The sequence below is a fragment of the Schistocerca nitens genome, chromosome 1, assembly GCF_023898315.1.
Source record: "Schistocerca nitens isolate TAMUIC-IGC-003100 chromosome 1, iqSchNite1.1, whole genome shotgun sequence".
Lineage (NCBI taxonomy): Eukaryota > Metazoa > Arthropoda > Insecta > Orthoptera > Acrididae > Schistocerca > Schistocerca nitens.
Window position 1 is genome coordinate 857,961,377 of NC_064614.1, and position 27,056 is coordinate 857,988,432.

Consider the following 27,056-nt stretch of genomic DNA (forward strand, 5'->3'; position numbering starts at 1 on the left):
ATGTAGGGCTGGTCTGCTGCTGAGCTCCATGTAAAACATTGTACGATGAAAGGTGTGCGCCCACAGCAGAGCATGCACCAGCATTGTGCTCTTTCATCAGAGATACCACAGATCACCATTTATTCTACATTACAGAGCAGACAAGCCTCCAAACCTCACTTTCTGTGAGGAGTCGTGGACGTCCAACCATTTAGCCTTAGTGGTAGTTTCACTGTCCTTCTACCTCTTTCCGTTTGTGCTCACGATAGTAGCATATGAACATTCGACCAGCTTCACCGTTTTCGAGATACTCGTACACAGACTCTGCGTAATAATACTCTGCCCTTTGTCACAGTCTCCTCTCTCTACGTATTTCCGCATTGGCAGCCCATATCTTTGCTAGGATGATCGCCGTCCATGTGTACTCCGCTTAAATACACTACTTAAATACACTACTGGCCATTAAAATTGCTACACCAAGAAGAAATGCAGATTATAAACGGGTATTCATTGGACAAATATATTATACTAGAACTGACATGTGATTACATTTTCACACAGTTTGGGTGCATAGACACTGAGAAATCAGTACCCAGCACAACCACCTCTGGCCGTAATAACGGCCTTGATACGCCTGGGCATTGAGTCAAACAGATCTTGGATGGTGTGTACAGGTACAGCTGCCCATGCAGCTTCCACGCGACACCACAGTTCATCAAGAGTAGTGACTGGCGTATTGTGACGAGCCAGTTGCTCGGCCACCATTGACCAGACGTTTTCAATTGGTGAGATATCTGGAGAATGTGCTGGCCAGGGCAACAGTCGAACATTTTCTGTATCCAGAAAGGCCCGTACAGGACCTTCATGCGGTCGTGCATTATCCTGCTGAAATGTAGGGTTTCGTAGGGATCGAATGAAGGGTAGAGCCACGGGTCGTAACACATCTGAAATGTAACGTCCACTGTTCAAAGTGCCGTCAATGCGAACAAGAGGTGACCGAGAAGTGTAACCAATGGCACCCCATACCATCACGCCAGGTGATACACCAGTATGGCGATGACTAATACACCCTTCCAATGTGAGTTCACCGCGATGTCGCCAAAAACGGATGCGACCATCATGATGCTGTAAACAGAACCTGGATTCATCCGAAAAAATGACGTTTTGCCATTAGTGCACCTAGGTTCGTCGTTGAGTATACCACCGCAGGCGCTCCTGTCTGTGATACAGCGTCAAGGGTAATCGTAGCCATGGTCTCCGAGCTGATAGTCCATGCTGCTGCAGACGTCGTCGAACTGTTCATGCAGATGGTTGTTGTCTTGCAAACGTTCCCATCTGTTGACTCAGGGATCGAGACGTGGCTGCACGATCCGTTGCAGCCATGCGGAAAAGATGCCTGTCATCTCGACTGCTAGTGATACGAGGCCGTTAGGATCCAGCACAGCGTTCCGTATTACCCTCCTGAACCCACCGATTCCATATTCTGCTAACAGTCATTGGATCTCGAGCAACGCGAGCAGCAATGTCGCGATACGATAAACCGCAATCGCGATAGGCTACAATCCGACCTTTATCAAAGTCAGAAACGTGATGGTACGCATTTCTCCTCCTTACACGAGGCATCACAACAACGTTTCACCAGGCAACGCCGGTCAACTGCTGTTTGTGTATGAGAAATCGGTTGGAAATTTTCCTCATGTCAGCACGTTGTAGATGTCGCCACCGGCGCCTTCCTTGTGTGAATGCTCTGAAAAGCTAATCGTTTGCGTATCACAGCATCTTCTTCCTGTCGGTTAAATTTCGCCTCTGTAGCACGTCATTTTCGTGGTGTAGCAATTTTAATGGCTAGTAGTGTGTGTAGCTACCGCGTCACGCAGCAGGCAACGTCGCGTTGGGCAGTGGCCATAATGTTCTGGCTTATCAGTGTATATGACTTCCTGGGAGGCAATAATTACAGCTGTGTTGCAAATACCAAATAAGTAGTAAAAAAAAAAAAATCTCACTGAAGATAGAAATTTCTCTGAAACAAGTATGAGTAGTAAAACAAGAAAAATTGTGTCTGCTCGAGGCAGAACATATTTCTTTATTACTTATTAGGAAGCAATCACGGATAAGGAAATTGCTTCGACCACAAAATGATTGTATCTTGTAAGATAATTCGTAGTTTCAGCACTTGCTCGTGCGTTCCAACATTTCTCTGAAACCCAGACCAAATTCGACAAAGAGTAGCAATACAAATTAAACGAAGTGGAGTTACTCGGTAACCCACCACCGTAGAGACGAGAACACAAAGTGGGCGCAGTGGAGCTCCGACGCGACTGTACGTAGAGGGCGGATGCCCGGCGGCCGACATACGAGTAAATCTCTCGCGGCAGTGCAGGCTCATTCCGCATGCCGGGTGAGGAGAAGCGGCCGCCATCTCTGTGGACAGAATGCGGAGAGCCAGTTAGCCTGCCTTGCGATTCTTGGGAAATAGAAATAGACCGCGGCTGGCTGCTGCCCGCTGCCGGCCTACTAACGTCATCCGCCTCGCGGCAGCTAACGAGGGAGGCCGTCCACACGGCAGGCCGGCTGCCGCTTATCTTCGGAATTGTTTTACAATGTGCTGACGGCTCACCCGTTGCGAAACGTTGAAACGATTCCTTCTTTAAAGTCAGGAAACTCTGAATCGTTGTTGCCAATTACGTGGAACATAAACAGCAATTATAAACGCGTGACGTCACTTAACGGCGTCCGAGAGTCTCTCATTTTCCCATTAGCACATTACTCGTGTAATATTTCCCTAGCCGTTTCGTTGTCACGAATGGTGGTAAGAAAGTAGACGTAACGAGGAATGCAATATAAACTGAAGAAAAACCTTGTTCTTTCCTCAGTGATGGAAACTGGGGATGTCAGCTGATAAATACTTGTATTTTGTTGTGAATAATGAGGCCAAATCAATAAAAGACCAATTTTCTCACTATTATGTCCTACATCAGCAAATAAATGAAAACCAATAAACACAAATGAATGGCCAAAAAACAGTAAGAGAATAGCCTTTACTCTTTATAATAAAAAATTACTGGAGTGTTCATTTTCACCCAGAAAAACCACTGCTATCAACCTCAGTCGTGGGAAGAATGATTTATTTTTCAGCAACTGTAGTCCGGAAAAATGCTTAGTAATAATAATAGAAAACATGTATTGTTTTTACTGTAAGGTCATAGTACTGCTATTCCATGAGGAAAAACTGTCATTTATTTAAAACTAAAGACGCGTACGGACTTCGCACGGCTGGCGCTAAGTATCTACGTCCGGAAGACTTGTCTGGTGTAGCGGAAATACATTTACGCACACCTTGCTTGAAAATCACTCTATCAGTGAAAACCGTATCCAAATCCTTACAGTAGTTCCTAAGATAGGCATGCGCAGGCAGACAAACGCGGCAGGGAACTTTGATTCGTCATAGTCTAGCGAATTTTTACTAAATAATTATAAGATATAAACACTAACGTTCCTAGTGAATCGATCTGTCCATTGATGAAACCCGTATGAAAATCCCTAGAGTAGCTCCTGAAATTAGCCTTCGTATACAGACAGAAAATGCGGCGGAGGAGTTTAATTTCTAATATGTGTAGACACCTTTTCATGTGAGCATTGCTTCATGGTCTTGTGATAATCGTAAGTTTGTTGACTCTGTTAAGCACTAATTTTCTTTAATACTACAAAATAAACAAGGAAAGTAACGTGAGAAATGTATGTTGCTCTCTTACAGTGGACTCAGATGCGACTTGAGTCGCGGAGAAATTATTAGTTGATTCCGTATAATTGTAGCCAGTTGTAGAGTTCTTTACGTCGTTGCGCCACGCTACTCCTTTTACTAAGGCACTTTTTTATGTGGTGTATTTGGGCACAAATGTTAAAACTTCCTGGCAGATTAAAACTGTGTGCCGGACCGAGACTTTAAGTCGGGACCTTTGCCTTTCGCGGGCAAGTGCTCTACCAACTGAGCTACCCAAGCACAACTCAAGCCCCGTCCCCACAGCTTTACTTCTGCCAGTACCTCGTCTCCTACCTTCCAAATTTTACAGAAGCTCTCCTGCGAACGTTGCAGAACTAGCACTCCTGAAAGAAAGGATAGCTCTGCTCACTCTTTGCCTTTATGACGGCTTGTACATTGCTGGGAACATATACAATGAGGTGTCAGAACAGCTCTATATCACACCAGCACCTTTGCACTTGATGGCAGTAATGTTTCCAGGCATTTGTCGCACCCAAATCCATCCATCGGGTTGCCACAGGGTTTAGCGTGATTTATCAGTCCAAATCACTCGTTTCTAATCATCCACTGTCCAGCGATGTCGCCCTTCAAACCATTGGGAGCGTCTGTTAGCAGTTACTGCAAAATATGTGGCTTATGAGGAGCAGCTCGACCTTTGTACCGCCTACGCACACTGTGCTACCTGGACTACTGGTAGCACTCTGCTACTCATTCGTGCTCCTTCACCCTCTGCAATGCTGGACAGTAATTGTCAGTGCTTGAGGTCTGCCTGGTCTTGGTTTAGCTGCAGTTGCTCCTTCGTGTTTCTAGTTCACAGTCGCTTCACCAACAGTCGACTTGGGGCGTTTAGAAAGTTTGAAATGTAGTTGACTCATTTGTTACTGTGGTAACTCCACGTGACTAGTCTACGTTCGAAGTCAGTGAGCTCTCCTGACATGCATGCTCTGCTGTTATGCTTGTCTGCTGACAACACAGTACCCCCCCCCCCCGCCCCCCCCCCCACCTCTTATAGTGGCTGGTCCGACTCTCGTGACATCCAGCGGTCAATTTCGCATTACATATGGGTGTCCGGATACTTTTATCAGGTAGGGTATCATCACAGCAGGTCTACTCCACTGTGAATGTGGAGACAAGATCCAATCACGCCTGCAGCAAGAGATGAATTCGAGCTTTAGGCACGGTCCGGGCAGGAGTAAGCATTAGAAAATTGCAGCGAAATGCAGGAAGATCTGCAGCGGATAGGCACTTGGTGCAGGGAGTGACAACTGACCCTTAACATAGACAAATGTAATGTATTGCGAATACATAGAAAGAAGGATCCTTTATTGTATGATTATATGATAGAGGAACAAACACTGGTACCAGTTACTTCTGTAAAATATCTGTGAGTATGCGTGCGGAACGATTTGAAGTGGAATGATCATATAATATTAATTGTTGGTAAGGCGGGTGCCAGGTTGAGATTCATTGGGAGAGTCCTTAGAAAATGTAGTCCATCAACAAAGGAGGTGGCTTACAAAACACTCGTTCGACCTATCCTTGAGTATTGCTCATCAGTGTGGGATCCGTACCAGGTCAGGTTGACAGAGGAGATAGAGAAGCTCCAAAGAAGAGCGGCGCGTTTCGTCAAAGGGTTATTTGGTAAGCGTGATAGCGTTACGGAGATATTTAGCAAAATCAAGTGGCAGACTCTGCACGAGAGGCGCTCTGCATCGTGGTGTAGCTTGCTGTCCAAGTGAGAGGGTGCGTTTCTGGGTGAGGTATCGAATATATTGCTTCCCCCTACTTATACCTCCCGAGGAGATCACGAATGTAAAATTAGAGAGATTCGAGCGCGCACGGAGGCTTTCCGGCAGTCGTTCTTCCCGCGAACCATACGCGACTGGAACAGGAAAGGGAGGTAATGACAGTGGCACGTAAAGTGCCCTACGCCACACACCGTTGGGTGGCTTGCGGAGTATAAATGTAGATGTAGATGTAAGATGTTGGATTCTCGTTTACAAGCCACATAGATAGGAACGCGGTTTCCACTTTGCACAAGCGGTATGTCATCTGCATGTGCCAACAAAAGTTACAGATTTACGCAGACACCACGCTTGACTCGAAAACGTATGATTGGACTCAACCTTGATATCAGAAACTTGAACTGCTGAACGTGAGGCCTCGGCCGCCCGTGTCATCTGGTGCACTGTGCTGCAGCCAGCAGGAAGGCGGGCGGCTCGGTAGGGAATGCCGCCGTGCTGGGAACTGTGCTGCGTGCAGTACCGCCCCGAGAGCAGAGCAGAGCAGGGCGGCCACATACAGTGGCGACAAAAAGCGGGACCCGCCCCGCGGCTGTCCGTAAGGCGTTTTTCCCGCCGCCGGCAGGGCAGGCGGCAGCCGGCGCCGCACCCGCCAGTTCCAACAGATTCGCAGAAGCGTCTTCTCGGGGTGCGGCCCCATTCGCACCGCCCGGTCAACACCCCAATTATCCTAAAGAGCGCTGCCGGTCGTTCAAAGTTAAAAGCTTCTTCTGGCAGCAGTCCTCCGTTGCTTCTGAGAACCTGGTGCGCTGCCATTAGGTTGCACGGGTTATGGTACTTGCAGTTGGGGTTGCCAGGTCAAAATGTAGAAAAGCCGGACTCAGCGTTATACTTAGCCGGACATTTTGCCTTAAAAGGCGGACTACGTATTTTAAATAGAAAAAGAATCAGTTTGGTATTTTCCATTGTTTATTAATGACCAATTAATTATTTAAACCATCATCACATCTCGTGTGTTCCACTGAGATTGTGAAGACAAGGGCGAATCTCTCCTGTAGTAGGACGTCGATCTGCTGCTCGACCCCGGATTGGAACATCAGCTAATGTCATCCAGTGAACGTGCTTTAGTTGTGCTTTTTCGAGATCAGTTTTAAATATGCTTAAACTAAAAAAAAAATCAGTAAACTCCCTTATAATTTAGCAATTATGAGAGGAACTAGGTGCTAAGTCTTCTTAATTTCTCAGTCTCCTTCCCAAGATAAGCCAAAGTAAAATAAAAATTGTTCATTAAACAAAATCAATTATCTTTTCTCCTGGGACGTATAAAGAAAGAAAAATAATCTGTAGTTAAGTATTGACAATTTTCATTTTATTAGTTTTGTAACTCATTTCCCCATTTCGTGGAACTCTTCACAGGATAATTTTAAATTATACTATAACATCATCTTCGTGATTGTGTCCGTTTGAGGTTTATTGCATTCCCTTGTCCACTGGGCGTTTATAAAAGAGAACACTCTTTCGATACTGGTATTATGGCCTGTATTTGCAATAATTCCGAATTAAATTCTTCATTATGCTGTAATTTGATATAAGCTATCCATTTTTCAAGTGACAATCTTTTTAAAGGAAGACTCGTCTTATTCTTTTTTTTTCGAGAAATTTGCCACTGGACAAAGAATTTACTAACTTCCAGCTTGTTGGAGTAACTATCTGACTCTTTCTGGTAAAGATTTTAAAAAGTATTAATTTTATGGTCGACTTGTACGGTTTTCGTATGCATTGTTGTATTCTTGATGGTTAGAGAACATTTTAATAAATAAAAAGTTTCCTATATCCTGACAGGACGCCCCCTTTCCGAGGTTTCCTTACGATAGAGGAAGCGGTAAACTGCCTGTTGTTTGTATGTACAATAAATGTACGTTCTGCCTTTTTTGACGTAAAGATTTGGAAGAGCAGGTTTTACGGGATAGTGAAACGAACTCCAGTACAAGCTCCAGGCAAGTGGTCCGCCAACACGATGTAAGCCAGAGTACGATTATGTCTATCTTTCACGATAACCGCTACTATCACCTTCACCTGCAATCCCATGGAGGCTACATTGAACGTATGTTGTGACGTGTATGTGATGCAGCTCTGTACTGTGTTCCGGGACGATGTTTTGTCGTTGCAAGCACACCGTCCACTTCCAGACACATGTTCATAGGACCTTTCTTCCTTCAGTTTCAGTCAGGAATCCGTCTCTGCAGTTTGTCGGTTTTATTGATGTTCATCCTGAATAGATAGGAATCAACAAAATAGTTTGTCATTTGGAGGAGAAAGTCAACGATACAAACTTTATGAAGACATCTCCCTGCAAAGAAAAACTCCTTTGTTTCAAATATTTCCACCTCAGCTCATCATATCTGTGATGCTCTCTCTCCTATTTCGCAATAACACAAAACAATCTGCTCTTCTTCGAACTTTTTCAGTGTCCTCCTTCAATCCTAACAGGCTGCGCGCAGCAGTACTCCAGAAGAGGTCGGACAACTGTACTATAGATAGTCACTTCCTACAATCTTTCAACAGTGATATTTTTAACTGCTGCAATAGCCATATATGGAGTGAGCGAAATTCATAGGTCACACTCATCTCAGGTCACCAGCAACGATTTTCTGTTAACTTGTGAGTTGGAATTGTGCAAGATCAACCAGAAGGACCTTATTTTCTGCCAACTGGTATGAATGATGCATGCTACGTGGTATTCATTCGACATGTACTGCCACAGTTGTTGGAGTCGGTATCTCATAGTGTCCGTGACAGTACGACGGTACATCGTCCTCATTCGATATTAATATCCATGAATACCTAAATACTTGATATCCTCGTTGCTGAATTCTGAGAGGAGGTCCGTCCACAACCATCGCGATCGCTAGATCTGACTCCTAAGGACTGTGTCCAATGGAGCATACAAGTCGTTGGTTCATGAAACCCCGGTAGAAAGTGTAGATGGGAGGGTTGGCAAGGTACTAGCCGCCTGCCTCATTGTATAACGGACAACAAGTATATTGGAGAGAGTGAGTAAAAATTTTATAAGCCGTCGTATACTTCGAGATAATAGTTCATCGTCTTTCTATAAGCTTAAGTTGTTGTTAACAGGTATAAGTTATTTACGTCAATAAAATATTAAATATTCATTTTCGAGCCATAAGTCCTTACTTCAAAGTAGTTTAGGACCTCTAAAATCGTATAATTCTAACCCTGAAGATTTAGAACACCTTGTGTTATAAACGCACCCCGCGGTGTGGGACGGGTCCAGACAGCCAGTGGCCAGAGCAGGTTGTTACTTTCCTGCATGCACCGAGATCGGCCGTCTGTACGAGGTAGATGTGCCATATCGGTTGCCAGTTTTTATTCGGCGAATGCAATGTGATTAAATAGGGATACATTTTTTGAATAACCGCTGAACACATAACTCAGTTATGAATCACATTTGAGGTGCAGGCAGAGACAATGCCGGAAGGGCAGCAGCACCGCAGGTATGGTGCCTGGGCAAGATGACCTATACTAATTACTGTCACCCCAAGAACGGATTCGCTGCCTACATGAAATAACATGAGGTGCCGTGGCCAATGATAATGTCGCACGCTGATTTACCTGAACCTTCCAATAGCCCATACTTAAACCGGGATCAATACAATGTTCAAGTTACTTGATTCTATGTCAGTACAAATCGCTAGTGCAGCTGGTGCTAGTTTTTCTGATACACTCTCCACAGACTGGATCAGAGACAATTACTAAAAATAAAACTGTCACCAATACGTTTTTCCTTTATTGTCTGACTCTGACTCTCTCTCTCACACACTCTCACTCACACACACACACACACACACACACACACACAGTCCAGTCATATTTTCGACATCAACTTGAAATAAGCAATCAAAGACGGTAGGTCGCAGCACTAACAGCAGAGGGTATATAATGTTTGCCCGAGGGATGGGGTTAAAAGTGCAGTAGTTGTCATAATGTGGAAACGAAGCGATTTATCTGACGTCCAAGAGGGCTTGATCATCGGCTTTCAGGCCGAGGGTGGAAGTTTTCCGAAACGGTGAAATTCGTAAACTCTTCACGTGCTGTCGTGGTTAGGGTACACTACTGGCCATTAAAATTGCTACACCAAGAAGAAATGCAGATGATAAACGGGACAAATATATTATACTGTAACTGACATGTGATTACATTTTCACGCAATTTGGGTGCATAGATCCTGAGATATCAGTATCCAGAACAACCACCTCTGGCCGTAATAACGGCCTTGATACGCCTGGGATTGAGACAAACAGAGCTTGGATGGCGTGTACAGGTACAGCTGCCCATGCAGCTTCGACAGGATACCACAGTTCATCAAGAGTAGTGACTGGCGTATTGTGACGAGCCAGTTGCTCGGCCACCATTGACCAGACGTTTTCAATTGCTGAGAGATCAGGAGAGTGTGCTGGCCAGGGAAGCAGGCGAACATTTTCTGTATCCAGAAAGGCCCGTACAGGACCTGCAACATGCGGTCGTGCATTATCCTGCTGAAATGTAGGGTTTCGTAGGGATCGAATGAAGGGTAGAGCCACGGGTCGTAACACATCTGAAGTGTAATGTCCACCGTCCAAAGTGTCGTCAATGCGAACAAGAGGTGACCGAGACGTGTAACCAATGGAACCCCATACCATCACTCCAGGTGGTACGCCAGTATCGCGATGATGAATACACGCTTCAAAAATGGCTCAAATGGCTCTTAGCACTATGGGACTTAACATCTGAGGTCATCAGTCCCCTAGAACTTAAAACTACTTAAACCTAACTAACCTAAGGTCATCACACACATCCATGCCAGAGGCAGGATTCGAACCTGCGACCGTAGCAGCCGCGTGGTTCCGGACTGAAGCGCCTAGAACCGACGGCCACCACGGCCGGCAATATACGCTTCCAATTTCCGTTCACCTCGATGTCGCCAAGCACGGATGCGACCATCATGATGCTGTAAACAGAACCCGGATTCATCCGAAGAAATGAAGTTTTTGCCATTCGTGCACCCAGGTTCGTCGTTGAGTACACTATCGCAGGCGCTCCTGTCTGTGATGCAGCGTCAAGGGTAACCGCAGCGCCGGCCGTTGTGGCCGAGCGGTTCTGGCGCTTCAGTCCGAGCTGATAGTCCATGCTGCTGCAAACGTCGTGAACTGTTCGTGCAGATGGTTGTTGTTTTGCAAACGTCCCCATCTGTTGACTCAGGAATCGAGACGTGGCTGCACGATCCGTTACAGCCATGCGGATAAGATGCCTCGCATGTCGACTGCTAGTGATACGAGGCCGTTGGGATCAAGCACGGCGTTCCGTATTACCCTCCGGAATCCACCGATTCCATATTCTGCTAACAGTCATTGGATCTCGACCAACGCGAGCAGCAGTGTCGCGATACGATAAACCGCAATCGTGATAGCTACAATCCGACCTTTATCAAAGTCGGAAACGTGATGGTACGCATTTCTCCTCCTTACACGAGTCATCACAACAACTTTTTAGCACGCAACGCCGGTCAACTGCTGTTTGTGTATGAGAAATCGGTTGGAAATTTTCCTCATGTCAGCACGTTGTAGGTGTCGCCACCGGCGCAACCGTGTGTGAATGCTCTGAAAAGCTTATCATTTGCATATCACAGCATCTTCTTCCTGTCGGTTAAATTTCGCGTCTGTAGCACGTCATCTTCGTGGTGTAGCAATTTTAATGGCCAGTAGTGTATATCGTGCATGACAAAATGGCGCTATGAAAAACAGGCCACGAGGCAACTGTGGTGCACCAAGAGGCATAGATGACAGAGGACTGCCCGGATAAATCAAGGGGCTACCAACAGCGTCTTCTCAACGAACGTTCAGTGAACAATGCTGCGTCTGGGCTTCCGCAACAGGTGCCTGTTCATGCATCCATGTTGACTGCAGTTCATCGACGACGAAGGCTGGATTTGGCACGCCAGTACCACAATGGACGTCCACTGAGTGGCGACAAGTGGCATTTTCGGATGAATCACGTTGTATGCTCCATCGGCGTGAAATGTCTGACTGCAAACACTTTCAAGCTATCATCGGAAGGATCGGAACCGGAGGAGGAAGCATTACGCTCTAGGGAATGTTTTCGTGGCATCCCCTGTGTGATCTCGTCCTTCTGGGAGGCACAAAATCCTTGGTGACCACGTCCACGTCTATAGGAAGTTCGTTTGTTTCCTCGGTACTATGGCATCTGTCAGCAGTGCAGCGCATGGTGTACGTGCATGTTTCAAATCGCATCAGGATGAGTTTACCGTACTCCCTTGGCCACCAAACTCCCCGGATTTAAACCCAATTGCGAATATGTGGGGCTGTTCGCCATAGGTTATCAACCGAGAAAACTAGCAATGCTGGCCACGGCACTGAAGTCGGCATGGCTACACGTCCTTCCAGTACCCCGCTGACTCTCTTTCTGCAAGTCTCGCAATTGTCCGAGCTGGCAAAACTAGTTATTCAGGCTCTTGACAGGTGGTCACATTAATGTGACTGGACAATAAATATTGCAGATATGCCTCGCCCGTGAGCCGTTGGAAAAGAATGACTGATCCCAGGAGGCGGTCGCCAGTACTTGCCGCTCACTAATTGAGGCTATACCAGTGCTGCTGGTTTGGTGTCACTGTACCATGGGGATACTCCGTTGCATCGGTGATTGTTGTGAAGCTTGCCGGTACTGCCCATCGTAAAGGTACTGTAAAAAGGATGGATGACGTAAATCCCAACACCGTAGTGGGCTGCACGACGAATCAATGACGAAACCGTCGCTGTTGGGACAAGTTCATAGGTGATAAGACCTGTAAACATTGCAAGTGACACGTGTAGTGGCAGTTGTGGAGAATGTGGCACACGGTCGTCTATCCCATACTGGTAGGCCACAGGCTGGTGCTGATACCAGGATCAGTGCCAATGATCTATCCCCCCCCCCTTTTCCGCGCGGGATTAGCGGAGCGGTCTTAGGCGCTGCAGTCATGGACTATGCGGCTGGTACCAGCGAAGGTTCGAGTCCTCCCTCGGGCATGGGTGTGTGTGTTTATCCTTAGGATAATTTAGGTTAAGTAGTGTGCAAGCTTAGGGACTGATGACCTTAGCAGTCAAGTCCCATAAGATTTCACACACATTTGAACTTTTTGTTTGTCCCCTCTTACAAGTTGGTACTCTTTACTGGGACGAATTTCTCGTCATATGTCCATATGAATATTTTTGTCCTTTATTTTCTCATGGATTTTTTCCTGCAGTTTATCACCATGTAGCAAAATCATCTTTGTATATTTCAAACCTCACGGATTCCTTTTTGTTGTTGTTATTGTCTTCAGACGGCAGATTACATTCATGGAATTCTGCACACTAGTCTATACTGTACAGATCACTTAATCTCTGTTTAATTCTTGCAACCTAGGTGCACTGGATTATGCTTACTGTTTAATTTTATCCATATTTTGGAGCTGCAAACGCGACTGCATTCAATATACTGGAAGTATGAATTAAAAAAACGCCTTCAGTCACAAATTTTCATGTTTCATTGAATACACGATACATTTTTGTAAACACTTCAGATGTTGAACAACTTGTGTGAAGTTTTTACACAAATGTGTATACAAATGTGCCTCTTGAATGAAGTGATTTGCATGAACAGGGTGGAGACACCAGTCTGTGATGGTGTCAAAAAATTAAAAACGCTTATCTTAGATTGTGTGGAACGTGGATTTCACCTCATTCAAGAGCAAAAATAAATCATATATGAAGAATATTTACACCACAGGGTCCGAAATACATTATGTATTTAATAAAACTCGGAAATTTTTGACTGCATTCGAACCGTGGTCTTCGTCAACAGCCTTTACCCTTTGACAGTCCACCCCGATAGCTGAGTGGTCAACGTGACGGATTGCCGTCTTAAGGGACCCGGGTTCGATTCCCGGCTGGGTCTGGGATTTTCTCCGCTCAGGGACTGGGTGTTGTGTTGTCCTCATCATCATTTCATCCCCATCCGGCGTGCAGGTCGCCCAATGTGGCGACGCATGTAGTAAGACCTGCACCAAGGCGGCCGGGCCTGCCCCGTAAGGGGCCTCCCGGCCAGTGACGCCAAACGCTGATTTCCATTACCATTTGACACTTCGATGCCAAACTGACGATCCCTTGGTGCTTCAAGATGTGTCTTGTCAACCGACAGTTGCGCCAAAAATTTTTTTTCTCAATATTCGATTCAGTAGCTCCTCCTTAGTTATTCGAGTTATTCCATTTAAACTTCAACATTCTTCTGCAGCACCACATTTCTACAGTATACCCTTCCTGTTTGATCTGTTTCGGTTCATTCCCCCTTATGGCCCATGTTTCACGGAATTTCTAATCACTATAGTGCTTATTTGACAACGGTCTTGCCGCAGTGGATACACCGGTTCCCGTGAGATCACCGAAGTTAGCGCTGTCGGGCGTGTTCGGCACTTGGATGGCTGACCATCCAGACCGCCATGCGCTGTTGCCATTTTTCGTGGTGCACTTAGCCTCGTGATGCCAATGCACTTAGCCTCGTGATGCCAATTGAGGAGCTACTCGACCGAATAGTAGCGGCTTCGGTCAAGAATACAATCATAACGAGCAGGAGAGCGGTGTGCTGACCCGACGCCCCTCCTATCCGTATCCTTCATGAGGATGACATGGCGGTCGGATGGTCCCGGTAGGCCACTTGTGGCCTGAAGGCGGAGTATATATATATATATATATATATAGTGCTTCCTTGTTGTTGGTAGCAATTACGTGGCAGAAAACGAGTGGACATTTTCCTCTCCATCCTCACATAGCCTTCGTCGTCAAACGTCAAACAACAAGCATAACCTCCCATGTTTTGTCCGTTGCTCAGACGTCAGAGCTCTTGCTGCAGCACGGTTCGCCAGTAGAACGACAGTCTGACGCTGTGCGAAGACACGCCTCCGGTTTTTGTTTGTGGTCGCGTTCCGCGACTCTTGACCGTTGATCCGTCTGCTCTCGACCATCGCTCACCACACACCGTGAAATATCTGGAGGAACACACGCAGTAGAGACAGACCAGCGCTTGCGAAACGTGTGGATCAGAGTTCACGGATCCACGCGGCGCGGCGGGCGGGATCAGGAATTACGGCGCAGCCGGCACAAAGGGCATGGGAATCGCGAGCGGCGGCCGCCCGCGCCGCCACCCGTTGCAAAACACGCGCTCCCGGCGGCCCAGTCGCGCAGTGCGAGCCGCTGCCTCATCTCGTGCTGGTCGGGCCGCGCCTTTCACTCGGTCGGAGACGAGCTGTCCGGCACCGCATCGGGTACCCACGCCTACCGCACAGGGGAGAACGTGACCTGAGAAGGAGCTGACGGAACAAGTCGCTACGGCGAGTCTCGGCCGTAAATCAGGCAAACCGGTAGCGAGTTCACGTCCGGACGAAGAAAAACAACGTACTGTAGAAACGTCGCGTAGAGGGCAATAAAGCCAATCGTCAAAATATCATGCTCTGGACTGGGTAGTAACCACGTACCACAAGGGGCGTTCAATAAGTAATGCAACACTTCTTTTTTTCTCGGCCAGTTTCAGCTGAAAAAATGTGGAATTTGTTGGGAATCATGGAATATTCCCACTTTAATTCTCGTGATTTCATGAAGTTCCGATATGTGTGTCGCTACACGTAGCCTTCAAAATGGCGTCTTAACACAGGTGCATCGGAAGCAGAGAGCCGTCTTTTAACGGAAAACCAGAGCACCGCAGTTATTCATAGGCGCTTGCAGAATGTCTACGGAGACCTGACGAGACGTCTGTCATCATTGCAACAAGGTCATCCAGACCTGTCCGATCTTCCGCGTGTCAGCCCGCTGAACGCAGCTGTGACTCTTGCATTGTTGGAACGTGCGGACACCCTCATTCGAAGTAACCAGAGGGTCACAGTCATACTCCCCGTTATATTTTCAGAAGCTGCTGCCCCACAGCTGTTAAATAAAAATGTCATATTAGTGCCTTGAGCTACTGGTAAAATACTTTATTTACGCATCCAGTTACAGTCGTCTGGCCATCATCAGGTTCTTAAATACCTTTATGAAACTCATGATGGTCAGTCGTGTACAAATGATTTACCAGCAGCTCAAGGCGATAATATGACATTTTTCAAACACGCCGTTGCTCAATTGGACGTCTCTGTTGGTAGTACTGACACACTCGTCCAGCCGGCCGTTGTGGCCGAGCGGTTCTAGGCGCTTCAGTCCGGAACCACGTTGCTGCTACGATCGCAGGTTCGAATCCTGCCTCGGGCATGAATGTGTGTGATGTCGGAGGTTAGTTAGGTTTAAGTAGTTCTAAGTTCTAGGGGACTGATGGCCTCAGATGTTAAGTCCCATAGTGCTCAGAGCCATTTGAACCATTTGACACACTCGTCCACCAGTTGGGATAGTCAAAGGTATGTACCCGCAGGTCTCCTCGCCGCCTAATAGAAGACCATAAAGAGCAACGAAGGAACATCTGGGCAGAACTGCTTGCGCTCTACGAGGCTGATGGTGGAAATTTTTTATCGAACTTCGTCACAGGAAATGAAACATAGGTTCATCACTTCGAACTTGAAACAAAACGGCAATCCATGGAGTGCCAACACACCACCTCTCCTCCAAAGAAAAAGTTCACAGCCGCACGCAGACGTAGTAAAGTCATGGTCAGGGTCTTCTAGGAGTCAGAAGTGGCTACGAACAACTCCGAAGTGTATTGTGCTACCCTCAGGAAATTGAAGAACGACTTCAGCATGTGCTTCACTGCAAAGATGTAAACAAACTTCTCCTTCTCGACGACAACGCAAGGCCTCACCAAATTCTGCGCACCCGAGAGCAGTTCAACAAACTTCATTGGACTGTCCTTTCTCATCCACCCTGCAGCCAGGATCTCGCACCTTCCGACTTCCATCTGTTTGGCCCGATGAAGGATGCACTCAGCGGGAGGCAGTACGTGGTTGTTGGGGAGGTTATTGATGCAGCAAGACGCCGGCTCCGACGTCGACCGGTACAGTGGTACCATGGGAGCATACAGGCTCTTCCAGTAACGTGGCGTATCGACATGGAATTGAACGGAGATTATGTTGAAAAACAGGGCTTTGTAACAAGAAGAGTGGGGAATAATATGGTGTATTGGAATCCTGAATAAAATGAAACTGTTTTCACAAAAAAAGTGTTGCACTACGTATTGAACGCCCCTCGTAAGTATGAAAGATTTGATCTCCGATACTTGTAAGATAACCCCATTAAAAGAGCACACTCGTCCTTTTCGATAGTTGTAAATGACATATCGGTATAACTGGCACCAGTCGGTCATGGGACCCTCCGCTGCTGGCGTAAGCCATAGCAATGAAGTGGTGTGTGTGTGCCAGTCGGTTATATGCAGTCATCACTTTAAGATGGGTAGACGTGGAGAAGAGACAGAATGGTGGAAACAAGGTATCGTGTTTGGATGTGGTTTCCAGGCTATGAATCAAGTTTCACACATTGCCGGTGTCAACGCGGACTGTTCAGAGTGTTACAAGGAAATGTGTACTAACACAGTATCAGAACAGTGGACATGATCAAATCCTAACAGACAGGGACAGGAGACGAGGGTCGCGCAGAGTCAGAGTTTTCTTCAAACCCGACAGAAATAGCTGTTATCAGTGAATGCACGCACATTTCTATCAGCTCGAACATTGCGAAAGCAATGTAGGCTATGAAATAATTTGAAGTCGGCTACCTCCCAGGAAACCATTGCACATAGCGGCAAGTAAAACTACTAAAGTATCACGTCTTCAGTGAGCCAAATAACACAGAAACTCGACAATAGCCGGCCGAGCGGTTCTAGGCGCTAAAGTCTGGAACAGCGCGACCGCTACGGTCGCAGGTTCGAATCCTGCCTCGGGCATGGATGTGTGTGATGTCCTTAGATTAGTTAGTTTTAAGTAGTTCTAAGTTCTAGGGGACTGATGACCTCAGAAGTTAAGTCCCATAGTGCTCAGAGCCATTTGAACCATTTGAACTCGACAATAGCTTTTCAGGGGCGTTTAGTGTGATCCCACGAAGCGCGATTTTTCTCTCTTTCTAGTTATGCAAGGTGTAGAGTGCACTGACTGTCCAACGAAGTGTTTAACCCGCAGTGAGTTGAGGGTGCAGTTCAGGTCAGAGGTGGTTCTTCATAACGTTTTTTTTTTCTTTTTACCATGACTTGCGCTCAGTTATTTAGGTTCCCGTGAACGTGAAGCAGGATGTTTATTTCAGCATTCTCAAGAATTCCCCTACCGAGCGGTTAGAACATTGGACTCGCATTCGGAAGGACGGTGGTTCTAACTCTTGTCTGGCCATCCTGATTTAGGTTTTCCATGATTTCCCTAAACTGTTTAATGCAAATGGTGGGATGGTTTCTACGAAGGCGCACGGCCGATTTCCTTCTCCATCCTTGCCTAATACGGGCTTGTGATCCGTCTCTGATGACCTCGTTGTCGACGGAACGTTAAACACTAATCTCCTCTTCCTACAAGTGTCCCCCTTTCTTCTGCATGATGGTTTGCTGTGGACGCTCCCATCTTCCAAGATGACAACAGCCACATTCACGGGACCGCACGTATTCGTTACTCATTTGACGAAGGCTCAGGCAGCCTATCGCCCTCCTAAATCATCAGATCATAATCTCACGGAAAATTTGGGACAGCGGATTAATCGTAGCAATTAACATCCCCAGCCGCGCGGAGTAGCCGCGTAGTCTTCGCGCCTTGTCACGGTTCGCGCGTCTCCCCCGTCGGAGGTTCGGGTCTTCTCTCGGGCATGGGTGTGTTTGTTGTCCTTAGCGTAAGTTCGTTTAAGTTAGATTAAGTAGTATGTAACCTTAGGGACCGATGACCTCAGTAGTTTGGTCCCATAGTACTTACCACAAAAATATTAACATCCCCGTAATTTGGGAGCTCTACAGATCTGTCATTGAGAGGCTTAATATGGAGAAAATTTAGAACATCCTTACATTAGGACCATTATCACAGGCTAGAGGTGCTGTTACACTGCGTTAACATGATGGCCTTGAGGGATGACTAGTTTACGTCCGATATTACTTGGACTTCTGAAAGAGTGGCTTGTTGTTTCTGGCGTCGTATTGGGTCGGTAATCGTTACAGACAAGCCATGAAGATGTCCACGAAGTTAATTCGTGCAATTAACTTTCAATGGGGCGTGTTACTCAAGTGGTAACTGCCGCGTCAGATGGGGATCACTGATCGCAGGGCGACTGCAGCGCAAATTGGGGCCAATGTGTTGCCCACAGTGGCAGTTAGAATCTTCAGGAATCGTTTGTTGTAGTCCAGACTGCGTGCAAGCGCGCCGCTCGCTAGACTTCCTGTGACATCGCATAACCGTGCCACCAGATGTAGCGAAAGACCGAACTGTAGGTAGGAATAGCGTTATTTTTAACGATAGGAGCAGTTATGGTTGTTAACGAGTGCGTTGTCGTCCAGGAGAACACCTGTTACCGCAGTGTATCTGCCAGCATCGTAAAAGACCAGCTCTGAAGTCTATAAATAGTGTGCGAAGCCGTAGCCTGAACTGGTCCTACACCAGTATTTGTTGAAGGGACTCTGAACAGTGAAGAGTATATCCAGAACATCAACCACTTCGTTCACCTACTGGGGGGGGGTCACTTAGATCATCAGTTGCGTCCCTCACTGAGCCTTTGTCGTCATCTGATCTAATCTGCATTACTGGCAACATTTCTTGACCATCTGTGACGACAGGCGAAAGTACTGTACACACTAGCTCCCGAGATATATCCGATGTCTCTGATTCTTTCTGTGAATGTTTGCTGGATTACAGTGTAGTTAAAAAAGGCTGAATACATGTAAATGTTGAACACAACCTTCAATGATTTGGCGATTGTGATAGTATACAGTATGTTGTTGAGGTGGTCTTCTGTCCGAAGACTGATTGGATGCAGGCAGCTCTCCACGCTACTCTACCCTATGCAAGTCTCTTGATCTCTGCATAATTATTGTAAGCTACATCCGTTTGAAGCTATTTACTGTTAGCCGAGCCTTGATCTCTTCCTACATCCACCTCCCTGGCCCCTCCTGGGCGAGCGCGCGCGCACACATACACACATATATACATATACAAATTTCTCTCCATTACCAAACTGACTATTCGCTCAGGACGTGTCCTAGGAAACGATCCCTTCTGTTACTCGTGCCATGAATTTCTTTTCTCTCTAGTTCGACTCAGCATCTTTTCATTACTTAGTCGATCTGTCCATCTAATCTTCAGGTTTTCCGTAGTTGCACATTTCAAAAGTTTCTATCCTGTTCTTATCTGTACCGTTTATCCTTCACATTTCATTTCAGTGCAGGAAGATACTCCAAGCAGTTTCTCAGATGATTTCCTAGCACTGGATTACATGTTAAAATATTTGTCTTTTTCAGAAACACCTTTCTTGCCGTTGCCTCTGAATTTTATATCCTCTTTACTTCGGTCATCGTCAATGAACAACTTCACTAGAACAACACGTTTATATTTTATATTTTGCATCATGACATTTTTATTCATTTTTTGCATCTTTGGGGATTATTGGAACTTTGCTAGCGGATAGTAATATTATGAAGTGGTAAATTTGGAGGATAACAGTACAGTATACATGACGCTAATCGTACTTCCCAAATAATTATCATAATTCCATTTTAAATGTTTCACAGCATTTGCTTCCAAGAAATGAAAGAAAGAGAGTCAACACTTGGGAAATCTGTAGATGTGACAATGATGGTCTGGAAGCAGAGATGTCTCCCCATGCAATATACTTAATACGTAAATTGTGCAACTACGCAGCACTTTTACATCACTCAGGCTAAGTACCACTCACGAAACACCTGGAACATACTAATGAGACGTTGATTCATCCGTGACGAAGCCAGAGAAGCTCAACCCGGAAGTAGCTGGTTCGAATCCTTGCAGTGGAAGAAGTTGTCGTAACATACATTTATCCCGGCAATAGGAAGAGAAGATGGTTTTTATTTTAAGGACTTACATAAATATCCTGCGCTAGGCCCCAATCGTCTCGGTGTTCTCTTGATGTGGAGGCACCTGACACTGCAGATGATCATCTTTCTGCCGTATAGGGTCGTCATGTTACGCGCCTTTCTTTCATGGTACAGCGTTATTCGAGATGAGTAGGCCATGTATCGACACGGAGTTTTCCATGTCTCTCCTGTTTTCATTTCCATAAACACCGGTAACTAAGCAAACAAAGTACTACGCTCCAAAAGCAGTCATTACACTCGTCGATTTTCTTTTTTTTGTGGGGGTCATTAGTTTTCTGACTGGTTTGATGCGGCCCGCCACGAATTCCTCTCCTGTGCTAACCTCTTCATCTCAGAGTAGCACTTGCAACCTACGTCTTCAATTATTTGCTGGATGTAATTCAATCTCTGTCTTCCTCTACAGTTTTTGCCCTCTACAGCTCCCTCTAGTACCATGGAAGTCATTCCATCATGTCTTAACAGATGTCTTTATCATCCTGTCCCTTCTCCTTATCAGTGTTTTCCACATGTTCTTTTCCTCTCCGATTCTGCGCAGAACCTCCTCATTCCTTACCTTATCAGTCCACCTAATTTTCAACATTCGTCTATAGCACCACATCTCAAATGCTTCGATTCTCCTCTGTTCCGTTTTTCCCACAGTCGATGTTTCACTACCATACAATGTTGTACTCCAGACGTCCATTCTCAGAAATTTCTTTCTCAATTTAAGGCCGATATTTAATATTAGTAGCCTTCTCTTGACCAGGAATGCCCTTTTTGCCATTGCTAGTTTCCTTTTGAAGTCCTCCTTGCTCCATCCGTCATTAATTATTTTACTGCCTAGGCTGCACTCGTCGATACAAGATAAATACTCGTCAACATGCACTGAGAGAATAAGATACAATATTTTACCATGTCCCACAAGTCCCCTTAAAATGCGTCACTACATTTGCGTTTGAATGAAGTATTACGTGGTTAGTATTCTGCTTAAAGCAATATGACTCTTACAGTTCTAAGTACAATTTATAACAAGGATATGAGAGTACTATTCGAAGAATGAAACCCAAGAAACTCTCAACGACGAAGAGCAATGGCTGCTGTGACAAATCTCTTACTTCGGCGTCGTCGAAAAACGTCCACCGCGGTCGACCAAGTGGTCCAGATTCGGTAAACGTCACGTGGTTTCGCTATACTACAAATTCATCCCACTAACGGTAAGAACACATTCTATAGCGGTTCCGGATCAGCCTTCTCCAGTAGTACCTTCGTAAACTTGTTTTTGTAAGGGTCTCCGGTTGGGGTCTGATTCGTGAAACAGGGCTAATTAGACCCTGCTCTTGCACGACTCAATTGAGCCCTGTAACTACTTGCTTCCGCTCAGAAAATGTGCGATCCGTGCACTGGATCAGGTTATACACGCCGCTTGCTTTCTTAGCGAATCTAATCAGTCGTTCTAATCAAGGTCGTCAGACCTCTAGAGCAAACTTTCTTGGGATCACGTTTAAAGGCAGAGAGGCAACTGTCTTGAAAACGCGAACACCCTGCATTCCACGGGCGTGTATTACCGCCTTAATAAACCTGGACAAGTTCATTATGAAACGTCATCTCCATTTTATTCGGATACGTGCCGCTTAACGTAGAACTGAAAAATAAGTAACACCCACCTCATTACATGAAACATTCATCGGTGTTGTCATCAAGTAACTCCTCCTTGCCTAAATATTCCAAGTCCCCTTCTACAGAGGCTGTACATGAGAGCTATCGATACAGGTAATTCCCACTCCCTCTTGGCACTTAAGCAGTATCTCCGCCGAACCCTTTGGACCACACCCCTTCGACATACAAAAGTTCCGAAATATTGTTACTTCTTTCCCTCACCTTTCAGGGTGCTTCTAAACTCAGCAAAGTTCGACGTCACATTATCTGATTCTTTAAGTTAGATCAGCATTATACACTACTGGCCATTAAAATTGCTACACCAAGAAGAAATGCAGATAATAAACGGGTATTCTTTGGACAAATATACACTCCTGGAAATGGAAAAAAGAACACATTGACACCGGTGTGTCAGACCCACCATACTTGCTCCGGACACTGCGAGAGGGCTGTACAAGCAATGATCACACGCACGGCACAGCGGACACACCAGGAACCGCGGTGTTGGCCGTCGAATGGCGCTAGCTGCGCAGCATTTGTGCACCGCCGCCGTCAGTGTCAGCCAGTTTGCCGTGGCATACGGAGCTCCATCGCAGTCTTTAACACTGGTAGCATGCCGCGACAGCGTGGACGTGAACCGTATGTGCAGTTGACGGACTTTGAGCGAGGGCGTATAGTGGGCATGCGGGAGGCCGGGTGGACGTACCGCCGAATTGCTCAACACGTGGGGCGTGAGGTCTCCACAGTACATCGATGTTGTCGCCAGTGGTCGTCGGAAGGTGCACGTGCCCGTCGACCTGGGACCGGACCGCAGCGACGCACGGATGCACGCCAAGACCGTAGGATCCTACGCAGTGCCGTAGGGGACCGCACCGCCACTTCCCAGCAAATTAGGGACACTGTTGCTCCTGGGGTATCGGCGAGGACCATTCGCAACCGTCTCCATGAAGCTGGGCTACGGTCCCGCACACCGTTAGGCCGTCTTCCGCTCACGCCCCAACATCGTGCAGCCCGCCTCCAGTGGTGTCGCGACAGGCGTGAATGGAGGGACGAATGGAGACGTGTCGTCTTCAGCGATGAGAGTCGCTTCTGCCTTGGTGCCAATGATGGTCGTATGCGTGTTTGGCGCCGTGCAGGTGAGCGCCACAATCAGGACTGCATACGACCGAGGCACACAGGGCCAACACCCGGCATCATGGTGTAGGGAGCGATCTCCTACACTGGCCGTACACCACTGGTGATCGTCGAGGGGACACTGAATAGTGCACGGTACATCCAAACCGTCATCGAACCCATCGTTCTACCATTCCTAGACCGGCAAGGGAACTTGCTGTTCCAACAGGACAATGCACGTCCGCATGTATCCCGTGCCACCCAACGTGCTCTAGAAGGTGTAAGTCAACTACCCTGGCCAGCAAGATCTCCGGATCCGTCCCCCATTGAGCATGTTTGGGACTGGATGAAGCGTCGTCTCACGCGGTCTGCACGTCCAGCACGAACGCTGGTCCAACTGAGGCGCCAGGTGGAAATGGCATGGCAAGCCGTTCCACAGGACTACATCCAGCATCTCTACGATCGTCTCCATGGGAGAATAGCAGCCTGCATTGCTGCGAAAGGTGGATATACACTGTACTAGTGCCGACATTGTGCATGCTCTGTTGCCTGTGTCTATGTGCCTGTGGTTCTGTCAGTGTGATCATGTGATGTATCTGACCCCAGGAATGTGTCAATAAAGTTTCCCCTTGCTGGGACAATTAATTCATGGTGTTCTTATTTCAATTTCCAGGAGTGTATTATACTAGAACTGACATGTGATAGCATTTTCACGCAATTTGGGTGCATAGATCTTGAGAAATCAGTAGCCAGAACAACCACCTCTGGCCGTAATAACGGCCTTGATACGCCTGGGCATTGAGTCAAACAGAGTTTGGATGGCGGGTACAGGTACAGCTGCCCATGCAGCTTCAACACGATACCACAGTTCATCAAGAGTAGTGACTGGCGTATTGTGACGAGCCAGTTGCTCGGCCACCATTGACCAGACGTTTTCAATTGCTGAGAGATCTGGAGAGTGTGCTGGCCAGGGCAGCAGGCGAACATTTTCTTTATCCAGAAAGGCCCGTACAGGACCTGCAACATGCGGTCGTGCATTATCCTGCTGAAATGTAGGGTTTCTTAGGGATCGAATAAAGGGTAGAGCTACGGGTCGTAACACATCTGAAATGTAACGTCCACTGTTCAAAGTGCCGTCAGTGCGAACAAGAGGTGACCGAGACGTGTAACCAATGGCACCCCATATCATCACGCCGGGTGATACGCCAGTATGGCTATGAAGAATACACCCTTCCAATGTGCGTTCACCGCGATGTCGCCAAACACGGATGCGACAACCATGATGCAGTTAACAGAACCTTGATTCATCAGAAAAAATGACGTTTTGCCATTCGTGCACCCAGGTTCGTCGTTGAGTACACCATCACAGGCGCTCCTGTCTGTGATGCAGCGTCAAGGGTAACCGCAGCCAAGGTCTCCGAGCTGATAGTGCGTGCTGCTGCAAACGTCGTCGAACTGTTCGTGCAGATGGTTGTTGTCTTGCAAACGTCCCCATCTGTTAACTCAGGGATCGAGACGTGGCTGCACGATCCGTTACAGCCATGCGGATAAGATGCCTGTCATCTCGACTGCTAGTGATACGAGGCCGTTGGGATCCAGGACGGCGTTCCGTATTACCCTCCTGAACCCACCGATTCCGTATTCTGCTAACAGTCATTGGATCTCGACCAACGCGAGCAGCAATGTCGCGATACGATAAACCGTAATCGCGATAGGCTACAATCCGACCTTTATCAAAGTCGGAAACCACCAGGCAATGCAGGTCAACTGCTGTTTGTGTATGAGAAATCGGTTGGAAACTTTCCTCATGTCAGCACGTTGTAGGTGTCGCCACCTTCGCCAGCATTGTGTGAATGCTCTGAAAAGGTAATCATTTGCATATCACAGCATCTTCTTCCTGTGAGTTAAATTTCGCCTCTGTAGCACGTCATCTTCGTGGTGTAGCAATTATAATGGCCAGTAGTGTAGTTGTAGGTAGTATGGCTCTTGTCCTCACTAACAAATATTCTCATTGGCATTGTCGTACCTTGCCCTGATCATTCTGCTGTGTTTGGTGCCATCTCATATCATTAAAATTATTCCCTTCCTCATGTCCTGGAAAGTTTTTGTTGATTTACGGAAAGTAAACGGCTATTTAGCTGCGGGCAGGAGTTCCTGCCGGCCGTTTTGACCGAGCGGTTCTAGGACCTTCAGTCCGGAACCGCTCCGCTGCTACGGTCGCAGGTTCGAATCCTGCCTCGGGTATGGATGTGTGTGACGTCCTTAGGTTTGTTAGGTTTCAGTAGTTCTACGTCTAGGGGACTGATGACCTCAGATATCAAGTTCCATAGTACTTGGAGCCATTTCAACCAGTAGTTCCTTCAGAATAGTTCTAAGAACATTAGAACCCTCCTAAAACGAAGTACACACAGCTCAGGTAAATGCGTCATCCATTAGCGGTTGCCGAAAAGAAGAAATGTTTATAACTGAAGCAAATGAAAATGTTGTTTCTCGTCTTCCCCCATGCTCTGCAGCAGTCACAATGATTGAAATACCTCCCTTTTGTTGCAGTCTCTCTTATCACTGTTTATTCTTATAAACCATATAAAATCTGTCATTTAACTATCTAAAAATGAAGCCTCATTCTTTAATGCTAGGAAACAAAAAGTTACAATGGGACACGCGCCCAATTCAGGCTTAAGAGATTACAGGTATCCAGCATATGCAAGTTGTTTCATAGTTTTTGCAACAAACGTCTAGAGGTAAAAGCTCACATCTTCTGTTAGAAACAAAGTATTTCCTGGTGCTTCCTAGCGACGCTAGGTGTCATCCATTCCGCGTGAATGGCATTAAGCCGAGCAAAATTGAAGTTCCTGATGCTGCTCAGTATGTACGATATTTAAGGAGACCAACAGCTAAGGTCATCAGTCTCCTCCTCACCTCCACAGGACAGAAGCAAAGTATCCAATCTGTCTTCGTATAGAGTAAATACTGTGAGCAAGCGTGAGAAAGTGTTCCACACGTTTGCATAGCGTATACCTGAAGGCGGAAAACGGGAACCAGCCCGCTATTCACCTAGTGGGGTGTGGGAAACCACCTAAAAACCATATCAACCCCACAGCATTAATCCGCTGGGAGGATGCGATCCCGGATCAGCAGACCTCCCCGTCCAGGAAGTGGTCACCTTAACACTCACAGCTACGCGGGTGGGTTTGAAGTTCCTGATTCGCTTCTAAAATATCTTTTTGTCCTTAGAGGCACTCATTCTTATGCTTTTCTTGATGAAAATATCAGTTTACTGGGATAGTTGGTATGCTGCATGCATCGTTAATAGATCCTACTCCTGCCAGTTCGGTGAAATTTCGTCTTCCCACGACCAGTGAATCCTAAAGAATGCCTAGTGTCGCTAAGAACAGTCACCGAATATTTTATTTTTAACATAAGTTGTTCCCCACGACGTGATCTATCACCCCTGGAAAAGCGACAAAAACGATTTATCTTCTACACAACCAATTACTTGTACACTAGAGGAAGACTGCCAATTAGTGCTTGAAACGCAAAACGTTTTGAGATACAGTACAGAAACATACGAATATCCTACAATATCTACAAAAACCAAGTGGGAGGAATCAAAGTGGAAAATCAGAAAAGAGAAGTTAATGTTAACAGTAGCAAAAGGAGAGCTCCAGCTTGCACCCATAAGTATTTAAATTATATGTCGAAGAAGAAATGGACGGATAAAAGTGCAAGGGGAA

General features: G+C 46.5%; 1 protein-coding gene and 1 long non-coding RNA gene across 3 annotated transcripts in view; one reads left to right on the forward strand and one right to left on the reverse strand.

Annotated features, from left to right (window-relative positions):
* The window catches only part of LOC126263428 (uncharacterized), a 623,908-nt gene that overhangs the window by 411,846 nt on the left and 185,006 nt on the right, over positions 1-27,056 (reverse strand). The window lies entirely within an intron of this gene.
* Positions 1-27,056, forward strand: part of LOC126263452 (uncharacterized) — a 139,998-nt gene that overhangs the window by 38,071 nt on the left and 74,871 nt on the right. Inside the window, exon 1 of one of the 2 annotated variants that reach the window (XR_007546874.1) lies at positions 14,786-14,836. The exons of the other annotated variant lie outside the window; for it this stretch is intronic. This is a non-coding gene — a long non-coding RNA (uncharacterized LOC126263452). Of the gene's footprint in view, positions 1-14,785; positions 14,837-27,056 lie in introns of those variants that run through there. 2 annotated transcript variants of the gene reach the window in all.